The following is an 8,097-nucleotide window of genomic DNA, read 5'->3' as shown; positions in this document are numbered from 1 at the left end:
TTATGTTTGTATACGTTTGATTTCCACACGTTCGTTATTGTTTTATTTTAGTCGTAATTATTTTGATACGCATCAAATCAATTCTCTTGTGTTGAAGGAATTGTATTTAAATAGTACTGGCAGTATTACAGTATAAGAGGAATAGTACAAATTATATATTTAAGACATTGAGAAAGAGTATTCCTTCTTCAACATTTTGTTACAATTTTTTTTCTACTATCTACTATGTTAAAAAAAAATTAAATGGAAAGGCTTTTATTACTGAAAAACAACAAAATGTTCTGTGGTGTCGAACGAGTGACGTAATACACTCGTATACATTACCCCTGCGTTCGATATATTTTGGACAAATTCGAAGAATCTGACTTCCCTTTCGAGGTTTTTCTCTTCAATAACATTTCATTTATTCTCCTTTTTCTTGGTAGGATCTGTTGTTAAGGCAAAGTGATCTTCCCCGTGAATGTCCTTCGATATAATACGAGGATACTACAAAATTAAAATGTGCTAGTCTTTAAACTCGTACTTATGATGTAGCTGCTCATTGTTTTCTTCTTCAACCAGGTACTTAAATGATTTGTTCACTCGTCAAACTGCCTAGGTGTGTGCGTATGTGCGTGTGTATGTGTTTGTGTGTAAGTGTGAATGTTTGTATATAAGTGATATGAATATTGGAGTATAAAAAAAACTGGATATGTGTACGTTTTAATACATACAGAATTTATTCTTAAAGGAACAGAGTTCAGACGGTAAGCAGTGTTGAAGGAAGCTTTAGAGTTCACCACATTATGTGGAGTTCACACAAGAGGAACTTCACGAGCACTTTTGATTTCATCTCTTTATGTGAACTTACCATCTTATACATGTATAAATAAATAAAGTAAGTAGTAAAACGCGGTGAGGGCTAAGGAGAATGTCCTGTAGTTATTGTACCACGTAATTGCTAATCTTAGGGTATTGTAAGTAGAAGTCTACTTATGTTTACTCTGTTTGATATCATATGATAAGTAAAAATTAGCACAACGTAATGGTGTAAAACAAATATCCTTAAGTAGTTATCGTGTAAATGTTGCGTTCAGGGGAATTACTAACCAAGTATGGTCCGTAGTAAATAGAAAACAAAAGATAACAATGACGAAGATGTTATACCTTGGATATTTCACAGGCTTAACATTTATTGTGCAGTGTCTAAATGTCTTAAAAGGCGAACAATATGTAGAGAAAAAAAAGAGATTTACGAGGCAAAACAGTAATATGCTGATATATATCATTTGTACTAAAGAATTCCAATTTTACTACCATAATGCTACCATGCATAATGTTTTACGTGTAATTTTACTTTGTCACTGATGTATACCTTGTAAAAGAAACTGCAATTCGGCTCTCGGGCCGCGAATGTTTTTTAATGAAATAAACCATTTTAAATAAATAAATAAATAAATGGCCTTACATAATAGTTCTTGAAAGTAAAATTGTTTTATCTTTGTTACCGCACATGTTTATTTTTAAAACAATGCTTGGTAAACAAAAACATTATAACCATATGGAATGAGCTGTATACATCCCAGAACAACCGTATGTTAAATCAGTAATAGAAAAAAATAAATATAGGAAAAATAGAAATATATTGTCCTTGATATACTGACTAGATTTAGGTCTGTTTGCTAAGTCTAGCATCGATAGAAGATCGAGCGGTTCAGCATTAAATCGGTGAGCAGCCTTTCTCAGTATCATTTTTAGGGGTCTTTTGCATTTCCACGAAAAGGTCTCTGACGTAATCCAAAACACACGTTTTAATAAAAATTTAATTACGGATCATAATTCTCTTTACTCCTGGCCCATGCTACGAAGAGACGAGCATATTGCCATATTCTGTTGGCATAAAACGAAATATATACCATGTGAGATTAATCTGAAATGGGACGGTTTCATCATGAATATCAGACCACCATTTTTGATTTACTGCGTTCTATTATCACACTTTGATTAATATGTTCAGACATCGGCTTACGTCATACATATTTTATAATGTGATCTGAATGTAATGCTAACACTGCATACCAACCCATGCATTCGCAATAAGCATGCAAGCATTCACTACATTCATATCTAAATGTGACGTGTTTCGAAGTAACCACTCTCTAATTATTTATGAGGTCAGTGGCAGATCAAGAGTAATTTTCAAGTGTGTGTGTGTGTGTGGGGGGGGGGAGGGGTGAAGAGTAGGGGTAAACATACATTACTTACGTACAAAATCAATTTGAAACAGGGATATAACTCTTCCGTATTAAAGATGTTGTAATAAGTGGAATTTTAACTGTAATTCCAAATTAAATTACAGATCTTCCAGTTGTATGTGCATTTTTTGTCGTTGACGTTTAACTGTACATGGATTTCTTTTTACATTTGTTTTTACTGACTTAGGTCACAATTTTACATGTCAAATGACCATTTTGAAGACATTTAATTTTCATTAAAAAATGCATTTGCATTGCAATGGCGATACTGATATTTAAACAAATCCAATCATCGTTATTTCTTAGAACGCCTGGTCACCTAGAGTTATTGCTAAATCAATTTATTTAACTTGCGATTGGTTCAAGCCCTCGCTTTTTGATGAGATACTGGCAAAGTTGATGAATTTTATGAACCTCTGTGGTTTCCATTCCACGCAACCTTTTACAAATAGCCACAAGCTCATCATACATTCGTGAAGTGGTTTTAATAAAGAATATCCCCATGAACATTGATTAAAGTAAACATTGCATAAACCGAGACCACAGCGGAATTAAATCATGATGAAAGCCTCAGGGATTGGCGAAATAAATGATGGAATTTTTGTATATCTTCAGCAATGCACTGCTCTCAGAATCGAGGTTCAGGGTTTTATTACCAACATCGAAAGTAGGCAACGAGCTAATCTAGAATTACATTGTTGTCATGAAAATTTAGAAGTTATTAAGGACGGAACATATTTTTGGAAGCAAATTTCTGGGGCCAAAGGTGAATAAGCGTATTTACAACATTTAAAAAAGGTATCAACAAAGGCATCGATTGGAAAATAATTTATTAAGACACAACTATGAAACCACTGTTTTTCTCGGGGGGAGGGGGGTATCCCACATTTTGATGCTAAATTTGTTCTTCCGCTCGATTTTTTTTATTACAAACGAATCAGAGAGAAAGAATGAGAAAGAGAGAGAGAGAGAGAGAGAGACTAACCAAAATAACTACAATGTAACCTTCAGATCAAGCCTTGTCTCCTTTCTGTTCAAGCGATGTCATACATTCCGAAAAGAAAAGTCAATTGACACTTTGATATTTAACATTCCCATATGATTGAAAGAAGGTTTTAGCAGCATCCTTGCGTTTATAACAATGTCTGTCTAACGAAGATCGGAAGAAAAACATATAAACATCATGTTGTAAATGTCAAACATGACTTAGAATCGTGAAGGAGACAAACGAATGAGTGAACTCTTCTTTCAGGTGTATTGTCATGTCTGCATGTTTATTGGTTTTGGCCGTGACATTTACCTAGGAGTTTTTTCTCGTTGGCAAAACATATAAATCAAATAAAATACAGATATAGAAAGGCTAGTGTAGAAATACAGATACAAAATATATGTTTTAGTGTCTGCGCGTGCGCGAGTGTATACATACACACACACACACACACACGCACACTAAACACACACAAAAAACACGCACATATATTCCACATACTCTCTCTCTCTCACACACACACACACACACACACACACACACACATGATACATACTGTACATTCATGTCATTTATATGGAAAGGAAGAAAGGAATAGGTAGAAGGATAACCAGAAGAGGCATACACATGGCAGGAAATGGCGACAGAGGCACACAGAGTCGGATTAAATAGAGTGAGGGGTAAAGAGAGAGAGAGAGAGAGAGAGAGAGAAGGCAATGATCCATTCTGAAGAAAATGTCAACATTGCCTCGCTCTATAGACAAGCACTCTTAACATTTTCATCTGTCAACATCGTCTGAATACCCGAGCAGTAAGCATGTAAGATAAATTACCGGTCCTTTTCACTTTAAAATTCAAGAAGATATATAAACGTTAAAGGTCATCTAGCTCCATTTAGCAACCCAACATAAAAGGCACAGAGCAAAGGTTCCTGCCAGTGAAAGAACAAAAGGGACAATATGCAAGAAATTAAACAAGACTTGGGTTAGGTTTTTGTAAATTTCCCGTCGTTAATTCTTTGCTTGTTGTCACAATCGCTCGAAGAGGCAGCATCTTGTTTTAACTCCATCGTCACCGAGGAAATCTCAAAAACCTTGTTATGAAATTCAGGACACGTCCAATTCAATCCGGGATGGATTTTCTGACTTAATGAAACACCTGAGCTGTTTGAATGCTGGGTGATACTCGGCACCAGGCAATATTGCATTTCCCAAGGGTATTTTGCAATCTTACGTCGAGGAAGCACTTCCCATCACCGTCTATCGCCCGTCATGATTCAACTTACAACATTGCCAAACTGAACCTTAATACAAGATGAAAGATATGTAACCAAGGAATATTTGCAGTGGCTGAAGATGTGTGACGGCTAACTCTTGCCTGAAACGGCTTGTTGGATGAGAATTTGATTAAAGATTACCTCTTCCCATCGCCCCACTTTTTGCCTGTAGTGACATTATCTCTCCCTGCTCCGTTGAGACCATAAGATTGTATCCAAACCCAGTTCTCATTTTGATACGTGTAAGATTTCTGCGATAAAATGTATTGCTTCGATATTTATGATTATTTGATAGTGATTATCATTCATTACAATTTAAATGTCTATACTGTTTTTTTAATGTTCTTGGTTGATATCAACGATCAAAATGATAAATCTGACTTCTTTTTGTCATAGCTATTAAATGATTTTTCCCTTGAAATATGTAAATCATCAATGCAAAATATGGTTCTCGTTTTAATGTTCTATTTCTCTAGTACAAAGTCTCAATCGTTTTTGTTAATTGATAATTTTTGAATTTCAGATAGGATGGAATAATCGTTGTGAAGAATGAATGTGTGATTTACAAAATAAATAAATTCATAAAACACAAATGGAAATGATACCTCAGACAACATTGTCAAGTTTATATTTATAAAAATAATAAATATTTTATAGAAAGTGTATTTTTACGAATTCATAGTACGGTATAACTGAAAGAAAATGAAACAGAATTAATACACAAAAGACAAGAGGAGAATGAACAGTTGAATAAGAGAGTGATGCGAAAGTTGTATACAGAGATAAGGGAGATAGAAAATAAAGGGAGAAATAAGAAGAGATATAAAGATGAAAGAAATATAATGGAAAAAAAGCACTAAGAACTTGAGCACTTATTTATAAAAATAATGAATATTTCATAGAAAGTGTATTTTTACGAATTCATAGTACGGTTTAACTGAAAGAAAATGAAACAGAATTAATACACAAAAGACAAGAGGAGAATGAACAGTTGAATAAGAGAGTGATGCGAAAGTTGTATACAGAGATAAGGGAGATAGAAAATAAAGGGAGAAATAAGAAGAGATATAAAGATGAAAAAATATAATGGAAAAAAGCACTAAGAAAAATAAAAACCTGGGGGAGGGGTGAGCAAATCAGATAGAAAGTTAGAGAGAGAGAGAGAAAGAGAGAGAGAGAGAGACATACACACGAACGCACACTTACAGAGAATAACAAATTCATTGACGCTTTAGACAATTCATCCTTAATACGTCTTGGTAATGAACGTATTCCCTTGGAACAAAGGATAGTCGCTTTGATGGCGGTGATTTGCTTGTTAGTGATGACTTGCGTGATCACCCATTATCCTTTGACGTCTCTAGAAGATGAAGTCGTCAGAAACTACGATAGGTTCTCAAAAAGGAGGTTGAGTACAGAAGTTAATTCGATTGCGTCTTAAAAGTAACTCTCTCTATTGAAGTTACTGGGAATGTTTATTATGACGTTGATGAGAATAAAGTGTCGAGTGATTTTGGAATCATCAAAATAATGACATAGTGACTTATCTAGATGCAAATAAAAACAGTTAAAAGCACTTGACACCAATATGGGTATGGCTACAAACACATTTAGCTTTAATATTTGTTTAAATGTTAAAGATAAACTTGAGTTCTGGTAATGCGATTGCATTGTGAAAGAAAAGGTGTGGAATGGATCAGAAAAATTGATCATATAGCATGTAAGTAATGGTGTGTAATGCAAGGTTCTGGAGTCATCAAAATCATCATAAATTTGGCAGAGTCTTGGTAAAGTTCAATCACTTACACAGAAAGATTTATATGGGACAATACACATGGTGTCAGGGCTAGTACTACCCTGATTTCCTTATCTTTCTATGCTCATTACTCAGCCAGTATACATTTTCTTCCAGAATTGTTTGGCACATGACATTTATTTGTAATCTTGAACATTCAGTGTGAGTTTCGTTAGATTCTGTGATAATTCATTTTCTTTTTTTTTACGAGAACTCAAGTTTATCTTTAATGTTCGACAGGTCATATTTTAAATATGAAGACACTACTACAAGCAATCCGTTAATTGTAAACATGGCATCTTAACACAGATGATCTAATTAGAAATCTCACCTTAATCTTTTCTTTTACCATAATAACAAATTATTACATTAATCATACGAAAACTAAATGAAACATGTAATTATTTGAGATGATTAATGATGAAAACTACTGGAGGAAAGACAAGCACGGGGTCATTGAATAATCTAATCACGAGTCGCTTTTACCTGTATGCACATGCATTCGTACTTGAATGTGATATCGTTTTACAATACAAATATTGAAGCTGATATCAACTGTTTACACGCATTAAACTAAAATATCCGAATACATATACTTTTTCGCGATCGATGCTTTTAAAGGGTACTGCATGTATATTTCTAAAAAATGTATGCTGAACATTGAGTCCGAATGGTGATGGGAAGCAAGGTTTAACTTTAAAGGATCGCGACATCAGTATGAAATTCTTTTGAAATTACTTGTCTATACATGGGTATATCCTTGATGCGATGATTATTCAAGCTGAAAGCACTACTCGACTCGGATAACAATTGCTCCTATCGAGATGAATTCGTTGTTCAGCAAAGTAAAGTTTATTCATTTCAATGAGAACAACAGGTATCCGATTTGTACTTCAGCTTGAATAATCATTGTATCATGGATCGCGATCGTCACACCTTTCGGATTCAAGGGTTTCCTAAAACCATTCAGGGGTGTCTTTCCTTGCATTCTAAGCCAATTTGAGATACATTTATAAAAAGAAGGCACGAGTCAACTTTTATAGCATAGGCGTATGGGAGCTCTACCCCCTAGAAACTTTGAAAATAGAAAAATCAGGCAACTGTTTTTCTCCTATTCAGGCAATGAGGTGCCCGGATGTGTAATGTTATACTTTCCCTGGAGTATCTTTGAACGACGAAATAATATTTTGTTCTCCATGTTAAGAAACCGTCCTCTATTTCCGCTTGGTCGTTAAAAAAATGGCCAAATAGTTAGGTATTAAAGAGAAGGTTGAATTCTGGGAAGAAGTGAAAAATAATTTGTGAGCGTTATCATTCTTATTATGCAAGTGTGGAAGAACATCAGATAAGACATGTTCCCTGAAAAGGATGGCTCTTCAAATGCCTTCATATTCTAAATATGTCATGTACATCGTAAACCTCGGGGGGGGGGGGTAGGTTTTTTACGCCACGTGTTCATGTAGTCCCATATACATCTTTCTGTGTACAGTGTTTGTAACTTTACCAAGAATTGGCCAATTTCTTATCATTTTGATGATTCCAGAACCTTGCAATACACAAACATTCTTATTATGCTAGATGATCAACCTTTTCTGGTCAATTCCACACCGTTGCAATCGCAAGACCAGAACTCAACTTCATCTTTAAGATGTGTGTGTGTGTGTGGGGGGGGGGGAGGGGGAAGGGGAGGGATGTTAGCTAACCTCAGCCATATGAGGAAACAACTCGCCTTCGGAGTATTATTTGATGCGCCAATAAAGATGAATAATAAGGCCCGCCTTGTTTTTCCCTGTTACCGCTGCTG

The sequence above is a fragment of the Strongylocentrotus purpuratus genome, unplaced genomic scaffold, assembly GCF_000002235.5.
Source record: "Strongylocentrotus purpuratus isolate Spur 01 unplaced genomic scaffold, Spur_5.0 spur5_contig_866, whole genome shotgun sequence".
In the NCBI taxonomy this organism is placed as follows: Eukaryota; Metazoa; Echinodermata; class Echinoidea; order Camarodonta; family Strongylocentrotidae; genus Strongylocentrotus; species Strongylocentrotus purpuratus.
The sequence above is the reverse complement of the archived record's forward strand: the minus strand, read 5'-3'. Positions refer to the sequence as shown.